Source organism: Onychostoma macrolepis, chromosome 22, assembly GCF_012432095.1.
Source record: "Onychostoma macrolepis isolate SWU-2019 chromosome 22, ASM1243209v1, whole genome shotgun sequence".
Taxonomy (NCBI): Eukaryota; Metazoa; Chordata; class Actinopteri; order Cypriniformes; family Cyprinidae; genus Onychostoma; species Onychostoma macrolepis.
Genome location: NC_081176.1, coordinates 34,692,599 through 34,706,534, shown reverse-complemented (window position 1 = coordinate 34,706,534; position 13,936 = coordinate 34,692,599). Strand labels below are relative to the sequence as shown.

Genomic DNA, 13,936 nt, shown 5'->3' with positions numbered 1-13,936 from the left:
GTGTTCGGCCGGGATTTCTTAATCGCCCAAAATGTACGGGATTCAGCTGTTTTTTTAATCCCTCTCCCGCTGAATCTCTGACCATTGCTGCCTGCTCCCGCAACATGTGTTTCGCTCCCGCGATTTAGTCTCCACTCCTTTAAACATCCTATATTGTATATAATTTTGTCGCATCAGGGAGCAGCTATCTGTATGCGGTGTATATATTTTTGAATGAGCGTTGCGCTGTTTCACTTTCAATTTCGCGATCATACGCCCTCTGTGTAAAGGGAGCATCTTACAAGATCAGATATTTGTCAATGCTGCTTTGTTGGCAGCAAATACTCAAGCATGGTCTTGTCAGTCATCTCTCCTTATTCTCGACCTGTGATCAGTCAAATCTGACTCCTGCAGCTCTTATAGGATGCAGGGTTGCCAAGTCCGCGTTTTTTTATTTTATTTTTATTTTTTACACAGAACTGTTGCCATGGGTTGATTTTCCCAAGTGGGTTAAAGGTTTGAAATATTGCATACATTACATTTGACTGAAATGCTTGTACTTAAACATTTTGCATTCTACCTATGATAAAACTTTCATGAACTTTTACATAAAATGTTCCCCTCCTGGTGGAATGACCTGCCCAACTCAATCCAAGCAGCGGAGTCCTTAATATTTTCAAGAAACGGCTGAAAAAATCTCTTTCATCTTCATTTGACCATCTAACTCTAACACTCTCTATTCTAATGTTAATTGTAATTTTATCTGCTTTTTTTAATGAAAAAACTTGACCCTCTAACATTTGCACTCTCTATTCTAACTACTTGTTTTATTTATAAAGAAAAAAAGAGCCTCTAACACTAGCATTATATATTCTTTTTCTGTTCTATTGACTTGTCTTATTTTTATTTAAAAATGACCCTCTAATACTAGCATTCCCTATTCTTTTTCCATTCTATCTACTTGTTTTCTTTTTATTTATTATAAAAACAAAATGAGCAAAAAAAAAAAAAAAAAACCTGGCTACATATACTGTTAGGCGAAGGCCCGCCCATGAACCCCGCCCCCTACTGTCCTCTTTTTGGACAACTAAAATATGGTCAACCTACTATAAATAGCATATTGTAACAACAGTAAACGACCAAATTCCACATGTGATCGCAAAAGCAAGTTATTGCAAACACTCGATGGTGGTTTAAAGTGAGTTTTGTGTAAAAGTGAACTAATAATCTTATAAATTGTCTTATGTAGCTTATGTAGCTCTAATGCAGCTGCAGAACAGGTGCAGTTCTTCTTCATAGTGCATTTTGTCATAATAATTCAAGTAAGGTCTCAAGAAAATGTTTTGCTGTATTTTTTAGAAAGACTTCTGATAATAGTTGGGTAAATGTATACTGAGATTGAAGTGATGTGGCATAGTAACCCTTGAAATGCCAGAATAAAGGCTAATAATGGCTGACTAAAACAAAAGAATAAGGAATAATAAGGATTATGTCTCATACCTGGTGGAGGTGTGAAAGGCTCGTATTGTAATAACAACAGAGGCATGAATGTGGCAGTTTGCTGAGCCAAACGAGGAGACAGCTTACAGGGGTCATAAATAATTTATCAAATAATATCAGTGAGTTTGTACTTGAACTCTGCTCACTGTAAGTGCTGTTATTGGGCTTCTTCTAATCATATGTTCAGTGTAATTCATAGAGTGCTGTACAGTGACGACAGACAAGAAGATAAGAATGGACACTCTCTTCACCTCTGTTGCCACGATTAAAAAATAAAATAAAATAATTAATAAATACATTGTTTTTAGGGGTTTTTTTTTAAATTATTTTTTAAATAATAAATTATTAAGCCCTTTACACAATCTGACATGGCTGCGGTTAGAATTGACCTGTGGGTTTCGTCTGGTCAGAGGAGAACTGGCCCCCCGACTGAGTCTGGTTTCTCCCAAGGTTTTTTTCTCCATTCTGTCTCGGAGGGAGTTTTGGTTCCTTGCCGCTGTCACCTCTGGTTTGCTCAGTTGGGGACACTTAACTTCTAGCGATTATCGCCGATTTGATTGCACAGATACTATTTAAACTAAACTGAGCTGGACAATGACATCTCTGAATTCAATAATGAAATGCCTTTAACTGAAAATTGAGTGTTTAATCTTATCATTATACATTACTGACACTCTATCCTCCAATTTGATTCTGTTAAGTGCTTTGACACAATCTGTATTGTTAAAATAGCTATATAAATCAAAGTGACTTGACTTGACACTCATATGTCAAGCTTGATGAGGATATTGTCAAAAGGTAAACTAAATTCTAATGAATATCAATGCCAATTATAATACATCATGGATGCAAAACTGTTATTGGCTAATTCTATATCAATTCTTTTTCCCTTTCACAGATCCTGTGATAAAGCAGTCTTCAAATACTACAGTGTCTGAATTGCAAGCCCTTAGTTGCAGAAAATGCAAGTCATACTCAAAGAAGTGACCTCGTCCCACTGGCTCCCTCTTGGTCAGTCGTCACTCTACTCCTGCCACAGACTTGCAAGCCGTCTGCTGCGCTCCAACCCTCCACCTCTTTGGCTGTAGTGGGTTTTTCCCATCAGGTAAACCGTGGTCCTCGGTCACACCGGCATCACTCCAGTCCTCGGGTACTCTGGCTCCACCAGCGATGCTCGTCGCTGCGGCTGTGCCCAGGTCTCCGGAACCTCCATCGGCCCTCCGTCTGCGCCTTCGGGTCCACCAGCTCTGTCTCCATCGGTCAGACCCCAGATGTCGGCAGCCACACCATCTACATCTTGGCTCCTCGCTCCCTCGATTCTGCTGTGTGTTGTCATCTCTGGGATGCTCTGGGTCTGTGCCATGTGCCAAACACCATCTAAGCCACCAGGGCATCATCGTCATCCTCCCATCACCATCCCTTCGCCACATCCTGCCATCATCCCGCACTTTTGCCTCTCACCATCCCTACACCATCTCCTCGTCCACCTCCAAAACCCCTCCATCCCTCCCTATTCTGTTGCTTGAACTTTATAATCTTCATTTTCAGTCTTTGCACACACACAGCTATTTACTTCTGCACTTTGTTTTTCAGTGAATTATTTATTTTTTCTTCAGAAAATTGCATTGTAACTTTTATTTATTCGTTGATGTAAAATTCTGTACTTTTCAGTAATACAGGTATAACTGAAATGTTCTACAAATCGATAAGATAGCTCTGCCATAGCATTTCAGTCTTTTTAAATTTATTATGTTTTTTGTATAATTTTTAAAAATGTACTTGAGTATGTAAGTAGTAATACAAATACTATAAACATACTTGTATTTCAAGTGCATTTTTAATACATTTAATAGTATGTTTTTTCTTTTTTCACCAAGGTATACAGTATATGCTGCTGTACTTTTTTAAATGTACTTTATGAATATTTGTAATGTACACAACAATATATAATACATTAAAGTTTTCTAGATATCAAAGCGTGTACGTGTGAAAAACAGCTTTATAATATACTAGTAGTGTAATGCTAATGCATTTCTAATGAGCTGAAATACAATTGAAATGTACTTGAACTACATTAAAACGATGCTTCAAATATACTCTAACTGTAGTTCATGAAGTATTAAAAGTACATTTTAAATGTATTTTAAGAAATACACTTAAATTGTACTAAATATACTTAAAGTGGTTCCATTTTAACACAATTTCAATATATTAAATATATTGCAAATAGATTAAAATTGAACTTAAACATATCTTGAAATACACTTAATATACTTAAAATTGTTTCAGAATAATACATTTAATATGCACTTAGCATAATTTAAATATATAAAGTCTGTGTGAAAAAGCACAATTTAAGTATATATATTTTTTTACCTGGGTATGTACGTACACACACACTTTTTTATATATATAAAATATATCCGGTTTCAGGTGCCTCTGGACCAGGACCAGCAGATTAAAGAACAGTTTCTTCCCCAGAGCTGTCTCTTTACTGAACTCTAACCCCCGTTGATCCACTTCCTCATATATTATTAACTCTTCTCTCCTACCTCACATCTGCCTTATTTGCACTACTGAATGTAAATTTTTATTACAGTAACAACTGTTTACTTTTGTATCTTGCACTACCATACCTAAATTGGATTATGCTCATTTGCACTGCCGACTGTTATTTACATTATCAAATGTTTACATTTGCATTTTGCACCGTACGTCTAATCACTTCCACTGCACTTTTACACTTTGTTTATAGTAATAGCCATCTGTATATTATATTATATTGATAGTACATATTCACCTGTAAATTCTGTTTATAGTAATAACCATCTTTCTATATATATTTATACATATATTCAGTACATATCCTTGTCCTGCACTTATTCAACCATTGTATATCCTGCACTTGCTGCTATTGCACTTCTGGTTAGACCTAAACTGCATTTCGTTGCCCTGTACCTGTACTTGTGTAATGACAATAAAGTTGAATCTAATGTAATCTAATCTAATATATATATATATATATATATATATATATATATATATATATATATATATATACACACACACAGTATATGTACATACTACATTACACACACACACACACACACACACACACACAGTTGGAATTTAACGTTTAGCCAAAATAATTTTTTCTTTATATTTGATAAACCTTTTTATCAAAGAATACACAATACTGAATAATATGTACTTAATTAAATAAGTATTAACATTTGTTATAAACTGATATATTATTTGTCTTCTTGCCGCTGGTTTTTAGCGACAGCTGACATCCGGTTTTAATGGCAGGTGCCTTTGGCTGCCACTGGCTTCCTGCTGACAGCTGCCGATTTTTCGCTGAACCCCCTCCTGCGTCCCAATATACTATCCACACTCAATAATATTGAAAATTACTACCATCACATAGAATTTAGGATGGATAGTATGCACATCGGGACGCAGGCCAAGTCTGAAAATGCAAGTGCATGCCAGACCCGTCTCACTACTTGACCATATTTGGACATGACAAGGCATCGACCAATCATTTTATCACATTGTCCCACCATAGGCCACGCCCACATGTGTTTATTCGCTTCGCGCCTGCTTCACAGTTCATTGTGAAGTCTCTGTACAGACCTCGGATCGCAGTATTGGGAAGGAGTGGATTATTTTTAATTGCCCAGGCCATTGTTGGAGGTATTTGACTACAGATTGTTTTGAACACGAGGTACAGTGTACTGGAGAGTTCGCGAAGAAACATTCGTTAAAGATGAAGTAGCCAACTATTGAATCTGACAGCAGCTGCATTGCAGTGAGTAAGTAAACAATTTCACAGTGCTTTGTCTGTAAATGACCATGTATTGTATGCATAATGTTTGAAAATTAAAACACAATGGGGTGTTGGTAAATTAGGTTAATATAGTGGATGATATTTCTTCCTATCGAATGATGTAGACAATCATAACAGTGGCCTTTAGTTAACTTTACCCATTAAAAACAATAATAATGAGGGTTTGTTTCGTCAACATCAATGTGAACCTCAAGGAATTTTGCAATGATTAAAAAAACAAAACAATGGGGTCATGACAATTTAAAAGATGCGATTCTCATCAACCAATCAGCATCGCGAGAGAGAGGCAGGCGCCATTTTTGAGTATTAAATGAAAGCTCTCGCGTCAGGCCCGATCACAGCAAGAACTGTAACAACCTTAATTAATTAGTTACTGAAAAATAAGGGATTCAAATAACTCTCCGCCCCTCCCCTAGACCTCATCTTATATTTCTTACAGTTGACTGTTTGCAAACGTGATGCAGGACAACTATGTAGTCCGTAAATGCAGTTATGTGCCCCCAAGATATGCTAAAAAAAAAAAAATGCTGTTGTATGAATTTTTGTCTCATATTTATATTTCACCAGTGCTGTTTTGTCCCCAATAGCGCGAGTGCAAAAGTGATTTCATAAAGGAGTTACAGTAAATAAGTTAAAATAGTGTTATATTTTAAACACAATACTGTTTTTTTTCCTCACTTAGCCGATGCAAATATTACCTATTAAAACCACATCACAAGTGTTGTGCCTCTCCAAGCACACAAAAACACAATTTCTGAATGAATCCGCATTTTGAACCAATGGGGTGAACCAATAATTCAATTAAGCATTCATAAAGATTTACTTCATTCCTGAATGAATCAGTTTTTGAAAGAATCAAATGAATAAATAAATGCCTGATGATTTATTCATTAAGACATTTTACCGCTTCCTACTGGCAGTTTTTTATAGATTATCATTTCAATAAAAAATAATAAATATGAAAAAAATATATATATATATATATTAGTATGAAATTTAATTAAAGTTCATCCAAAAATTAAAAATTCATTCTAATTTTTGTAATATCGATTTCATGCTTTTCTAATTTTATACAATAATGGCTTTAATAATATGTATAATAATACAAAAGCAGGTTGTCCTATCAGGAGCCAGCATCTGTAGTCTTTGGTAGTCTTTGAATTACAGTTTAACTCCTCTGTTCAGTTTCCCGCGGGATCGCTGTCTTGGATGGTGATGTTGAGTGGTGTCCCTCCACACCATATCTATGGGAAGGATCAGGGCGTCCGGGGGTGGGACGCTCTCACTCACCCTTGCTCAGCTGAGTCACTCTTACCATAGCGAATACCTGCTTTATATCTCTCACTGACAGTGAAGATCAATAGTGACGCTTCGCTCGGTGGGTGACGGTTGAGGTCCAGTTCAGCTTCTTGCGGGAGGCAGACTTTCTCTGTGTTGTCTCTCTTTAATGTCTCTTTCTTTGACTTGTATCTTAACACATTGCTTTGTCTTTCTTTGTGTCTGCCATGTGCTCCACCTCCTTTCTTCTCTTGGTCACGCTCTCTTGTTTAATCTTTGTCTTATGCTGCGTTTGTACTTACGAGTTCACAAGTCATAATTACAACATCAGGTGCGTTAAAGTCACTTTGGTTGGAACAAGATGGCTATTTAATTTTTCTACATAAAATGAAAAAAAAATAAATTAACTCTACATCTAGAAAATGATGAATAAAGAATGTGCATCATTGTGTTTTTGCTTTTTCTGTTTTTATTCAATTTATGAAACTGATGTAAACTGAATCATTATATATTCTATGGTAATTATACGATAATATAATATTTTGTATATGTAACATTGTTTTATTGTACATTCCAAAAAAAATAATTTTATTCATTTCAACAAATTTATCGTCAATGCAGATGCTGCATATCTATAGTCTTTGGCTATAGATTGCATCCGACACGTTTTCTCACTGACACGGCCACAACTCGGAAACTCAGGGCTTAAAGAAAATTGAGTTTCCCACTCGTAATAACAACTTTGTGGTGGCGTTCATGTGCGTTTAACTCGTAGATATGATCTATCCAATTTGACTTGAACCATTGTTCTCGTTTCAATAATTATGTTCACCTGGCCCTCGTGTGCTTTCCTCTCTTTATATGGTGCTGTTTCTTCCTCTTGTGTTGGCTCAATTATAATATTCTTCAATTTTAACATTACATTGAAAACACCAGGGTGTGATCGGGAAAGGTCCACGAGCCGGGACTCGAACTCAGGACAAACAAAGCGCAACTGCGCTATGTGCCACGCTTCCCAAAACGTTATTGGAGATGACAGCTGTCACTCCTTTTAATTGTTCATCGTGATCTCATAAGTTTTGTTACAATCAATGAATCTCCAGATACTGCACAATCAGTATATTATTTACATCACGTATAAACAAATGCGTGTTTAAAAGATGTGTGATCTACCAGCATTGCTTTTGCGATCGACCTATTGGGCACACCTTCTCTAATCCGTTAACATGGGTGCAGAAAAAAAGAAACACTGTATACACACTGCATGCGTCTGACAGGACGTCCTATCAGAAGCCAACATCTCAGAGAATTGGTAGTCTTTGCATTACAGCTTCACTCATCACAGAGCTTGATGAAGCACCTCAGTGGGTGACCAATGGGCCTCTGTGTTCAGTTTCCCGCGGGATCGCTGTCTTGGATGGTGATGTTGAGTGGTGTCCCTCCACACCATATCTATGGGAAGGATCAGGGCGTCCGGGGGTGGGACGCTCTCACTCACCCTTGCTCAGCTGAGTCACTCTTACCATAGCGAATACCTGCTTTATATCTCTCACTGACAGTGAAGATCAATAGTGACGCTTCGCTCGGTGGGTGACGGTTGAGGTCCAGTTCAGCTTCTCGCGGGAGGCAGACTTTCTCTGTGTTGTCTCTTTAATGTCTCTTTCTTTGTCTTGTGTCTTAACACATTGCTTTGTCTTTCTTTGTGTCTGCCATGTGTTCCACCTCCTTTCTTCTCTTGGTCACGCTCTCTTATTTAACCCTTGTCTTGTTCTCATTTCATTAATTGTGCTCACCTGGCCCTCGTGTGCTTTCCTCTCTTTATATTGTGCTGTTTCTTCCTCTTGTGTTGGCTGGTTTGTCTTGTGCCATAGTGACAGTAACTGACTTGCTGCTCCTGTTTTCCAGTCTTGACCTGTTATTTGCTGTGATTGTGTGTCCTTGCTGTAGTTTTTTTGCTCTTGATTTCTCACTTTAGTTTTTTTGCTCTTGATCTTCAGTTATCTTGCTCATATTTAATTGTAATGTTTTCTTTAGTTCTTCATCAGTCTCCTTTCTAGTCTTGTATTCTCGTTATTGCTTGGATTTGATATGGTTCATCTAATCTTAGATATTTCCTTTACTTATTTGTTTTAATTGTTTAGTTTTTCATTTCTTCTTTTTTGTGTTATTTTCTCCCTTTTATTACATCATGTTGTTTGTCTTTGTGTTGTGCTGAGTTGATGTTTTGTGGTCTTGAGTGGTGTCTTGTTGTGTGTTCTTGTCTGTTTGTGCTGTGTTTTCCATCTAGTCCTGCTCTACCAGCCTGACGTAGTGCGTATGCAGTCCATGTGCGTTACACGTATGCAGAGCAGAACCGGCGCGGACTCATTTAGCTTTCACACAGGGCGCGTTCGCAGTTTGCTCTTGATCCGCGGCTGTTTATTACAAACAACCTGTATCCATTATTTTTATTTCGAATCCAAACGTTGTTACTGAAAATGATTTTTCAACATTTTGATCCTTTTTTATCACAGTATAGTAATACAATCTTTCATAGACATCTTCACATTTAAACTCAATAAATATAAACAGTGTATTATTCAGTGCATTTGACATCTAGATTTGTTTAAATTGCTCAAGCAAGTGGAAACATTTAAACACAGCATATAGTCTACTTTTCTTTAGTTAAAAGTAGGCTATCACAAATATTTTAAATGAAAACTGACAGAAACAGAGTTGGCTCTCATGCCTTTCCTTTGCTTTTAAATCTTTATTTCAAGCAGTCCTGCGGGTCTTAAAGAACTTTATTCTACCTCCATAAGTGCATCTATAATGTTACCTTGTTTATCTAAAAGTGCACCTTTCCTTGTTGACTGCGAAACATGGTAGACTTTACTTTACTTTAATTATATCTATTGTGAATAATTGTGAAATTACTATATTCCGTGTCAACCCATGTTCATTTTTACTTTGTCACTTTAATTCAGGGTACCTTACTGCTGACCCTGACATCATGTAAATAATAATAATAATAATAAACTGCATAATAAAATAAGGTATATAATACATTTAAAAAAAAATAGTAATATTAAAAAATAATTAATATTAATAAGCACAAACCTTTGTGTTTTTTGTTTTATGTGTGTGGCTGTTTAGCTTCTCATATACTAAATGTTCACCAGCGATAATCTCTTTTGCTAAAAGCATTGCAACAAGTTAGTTTAATTGAACCCGAAGCGTATTTATTGGCATCTGGATATATGCTGATATCGGAAATTGTACATTGGAAGGCACAGCAGACAAATAAATCAGGTAATAAAACACAACACCGCAGGTGTGGACGATGGTGGGATGAACAGCGAAGTGAATAAGCTGATAAACTGAGGCAGCTAGGTAAACCAAACTGACTGTGAAGTGCTCAAATAAACACTCCAGTGCAGTAATGAGCAGGAGAGAGACAGAGATCACTGGAGACTCGAAGGTGAGTGTAGGAGATCGCTGGAGACTCGAAGGTGAGTGTAGGAGATCGCTGGAGACTTCAAGGAGAGAGATCACTGGAGACTCGAATGAGAATATAGAAGATCGCTGGAGACTTGAAGGTGAGTGTAGGAGATCGCTGGAGACTCGAAGGTGAGTGTAGGAGATCGCTGGAGACTTCAAGGAGAGAGAGATCGCTGGAGACTCGAATGAGAATATAGAAGATCGCTGGAGACTTGAAGGTGAGTGTAGGAGATCGCTGGAGACTCGAAGGAGAGTGTAGCAGATCGCTGGAGACTTCAAGGAGAGAGATCGCTGGAGACTCGAAGGTGAGTGTAGGAGATCGCTGGAGACTTCAAGGAGAGAGAGATCACTGGAGACTCGAATGAGAATATAGAAGATCGCTGGAGACTTGAAGGTGAGTGTAGGAGATCGCTGGAGACTCGAAGGTGAGTGTAGGAGATCGCTGGAGACTTCAAGGAGAGAGAGATCGCTGGAGACTCGAATGAGAATATAGAAGATCGCTGGAGACTTGAAGGTGAGTGTAGGAGATCGCTGGAGACTCGAAGGTGAGTGTAGGAGATCGCTGGAGACTCGAAGGTGAGTGTAGGAGATCGCTGGAGACTTCAAGGAGAGAGAGATCGCTGGAGACTCGAATGAGAATATAGAAGATCGCTGGAGACTTGAAGGAGTGTATAGAACATAGGTCACTAACAGGCGGACCGCGGTCCGGGTCCGGACCCAGAAGCCGTCCCATCTGGACCCGGACCTAGCTTCTGTTTCAACTGGCGCAGCTTTTGTAGTCTTTACGGTAGCGGAATCCGGTCCGAATCCGTGATGGCTTTTGACATAATGAAATAAATACCAAACGCTAATTTCTAGTACATCAAATTTATATCTAGCAGATCAAGGTCAGCTCTAGAGCCGTTTGGGTGCGGTCGTGCGTGCAGTGATGAGAGCAGAGAGCTGCCTGCTGCGCGCACACAGATGAAACTTTCAGTGGGTGAAAAGCAATGGCATTTTCAAAAATTAGGAAAGTTGACGGGTCCTTAAAAATCTTAAATGTGACAAGAAAGTCTTAATTATGATTTCAGGAGGTGTTAAATGTGGGGACTGAAAGACAAGAATTGCGCTATTCTTTGAATAAATATGAGCGCTGCACGTTTCAAAGTCATCTGCTTCGCTGCTTTGTGGAGTCTGTCTGTTGGGCTTTGTGTACTGCTGCCATTCCCAAAGCGCCACCTGCTGGAAGAGAATGATTTTCCATTTTCAATCAGCCCGTACAGTCTGCTGTTATCAAAGGCCAATGTGAAAATCAATCCATGTTTTTAAGCAAACACGCAGAGTTGTAAATGTGAACTGGTGGATCAACAAGAAGATGTGTTATAAAATGTAAACAATTAAGGCAGTAAAATATATTTATATGTTATTTAATTAATATAATACTTGATTGTTTTTGTGAAAACCTGCATCTGAACAGTAAATCGTGCTTTTTACAGTCATTTAATTAATTTATTTTAATTTTTTTGTGCAGGTCTTAAAAAAAAAAAAGGTCTTTAAAAGTCTTGAATTTAAGCTTAAATATCCTGCAGATACCCTGGCCTGGCAAAAACCATCAATTGTTTTTTTATATATAATTGTTCGGACCTCGTCTGGTGGGGAGGGTTCATTACTGGACCTCGAGCCGTTTTAGTTGAAGACCCCTGGTATAGAAGATCGCTGGAGACTCGAAAGAGAGTATTGAAGATTGCTAGAGAGTCGAAGGAGAGTGTAGGAGATCGCTGGAGACTTGAAGGAGAGTATAGGAGATCGCTGGAGACTCGAAGGAGAGTATTGGAGATCGCTGGAGACTCGAAGGAGAGTATAGAAGATCGCTGGAGACTTGAAGGAGAGTATAGAAGATCGCTGGAGACTCGAATGAGAGTATTGAAGATCGCTGGAGACTCGAAGGTGAGTATAGAAGATTGCTGGAGACTCGAAGGAGAGAGATCACTGGAAACTCGAAGGAGAGTATTGAAGATCGCTGGAGACTTGAAGGAGAGTATAGAAGATCGCTGGAGACTTGAAGGAGAGAGATCGCTGGAGACTCGAAGGTGAGTATAGGAGATCGCTGGAGACTTGAAGGAGAGTATAGGAGATCGCTGGAGACCCGAAGGAGAGTATAGGAGATCGCTGGAGACTCGAAGGAGAGTATTGAAGATCGCTAGAGAGTCGAAGGAGAGTGTAGGAGATCGCTGGAGACTCGAAGGTGAGTATAGAAGATCGCTGGAGACTTGAAGGAGAGTATAGAAGATCGCTGGAGACTCGAAGGAGAGTATAGAAGATCGCTGGAGACTCGAAGGAGAGTATTGAAGATCGCTAGAGAGTCGAAGGAGAGTGTAGGAGATCACTGGAGACTCGAAGGTGAGTATAGAAGATCGCTGGAGACTCGAAGGAGAGTATAGAAGATCGCTGGAGACTCGAAGGAGAGTATTGGAGATCGCTGGAGACTCGAAGGTGAGTATAGAAGATCGCTGGAGACTTGAAGGAGAGTATAGAAGATCGCTGGAGACTCGAAGGAGAGTATAGAAGATCGCTGGAGACTCGAAGGAGAGTATTGGAGATCGCTGGAGACTCGAAGGAGAGTATTAGAGATCGCTGGAGACTCGAAGGAGAGTATTGAAGATCGCTGGAGACTCAAAGGAGAGTATAGAAGATCGCTGGAGACTCGAAGGAGAGAGATCACTGGAAACTCGAAGGAGAGTATTGAAGATCGCTGGAGACTTGAAGGAGAGTATAGAAGATCGCTGGAGACTCGAAGGAGAGTATTGGAGATCGCTGGAGACTCGAAGGAGAGTATTGGAGATCGCTGGAGACTCGAAGGAGAGTATAGAAGATCGCTGGAGACTCAAAAGAGAGTATTGAAGATTGCTAGAGAGTCGAAGGACCGTATAGGAGATCGCTGGAGACTCGAAGGTGAGTATAGAAGATCGCTGGAGACTTGAAGGAGAGAGATCGCTGGAGACTCGAAGGAGAGTATAGGAGATCGCTGGAGACTCGAAGGAGAGTATTGAAGATTGCTAGAGAGTCGAAAGAGAGTGTAGGAGATCACTGGAGATTCGAAGGAGAGAAAGGATAGCCTACTCATAATATGGAGATTTACTTGTAAATAATAATATGCCAGATATGTTAGTCTATGTATTTTTATGCCATGATTCTCCCATGATTCTGACAACAAATATTAGACAACCAAACAATTTACTTGCGTTTCTAACTAAATGTTCTATTTAAAGCTGCAGTCCGTAAGTTTTGCCTCTTTGTTGCCGCCTATGTTTGAAAACCTGGAATTGCAGTTACTTGCGGAATTATCTTGCTTGAGTGGGGTTGTTTCTGGCACAGCTCCAGCGCGGATTAATCTAATGTTTTGAGGTGAATGTGTAGCAGTCAGTCACCGCACTGGTGTGGATATTTACTGTACTTCACAATCACAGATTAGACTACGTCTTGGAATATATTAGGGCTGTAGCTATCGAATATTTTAGTAATCGAGTATTCTACCGAAAATTCTATCGATTAATCGAGTAATCGGATAAGAAGAACTTTTTCTTTATTAAAGAGCAATACTAAATATATAAGAGAAAATAAGACAGGTCTGTTAAAATGAACAAGTAATTTGTTTCCTTTTTAGAAAAATTTAAATTTTTATTGCTGAAATTGCATATATTAATAAAACTAAACTCATTTAGTGCATTTAACTGCCATATTACATTCAAAATACAAATATATAAAAATATAAAAATCAATTTCAAATTACTTTAAAAAAGGTAAACATAGTACAACCTAAAACTAAGACATAAATCAAAATAATAGTAATAAAAAATAATAATAATAAAA

At 38.4% G+C, this 13,936-nt stretch overlaps 1 protein-coding gene across 4 annotated transcripts in view; it reads left to right on the top strand.

Annotated features, from left to right (window-relative positions):
• Window positions 1-5,068: 5,068 nt before the first annotated feature.
• Window positions 5,069-13,936, top strand: part of LOC131530798 (GTPase IMAP family member 9-like) — a 37,151-nt gene continuing 28,283 nt past the window's right edge. For all 4 annotated transcript variants that reach the window (XR_009268487.1, XR_009268485.1, XR_009268484.1 and 1 more), the window contains exon 1: window positions 5,069-5,294. The gene's annotated coding sequence lies outside the window, so the exon portion shown is untranslated. The remainder of the gene's footprint in view (window positions 5,295-13,936) is intronic.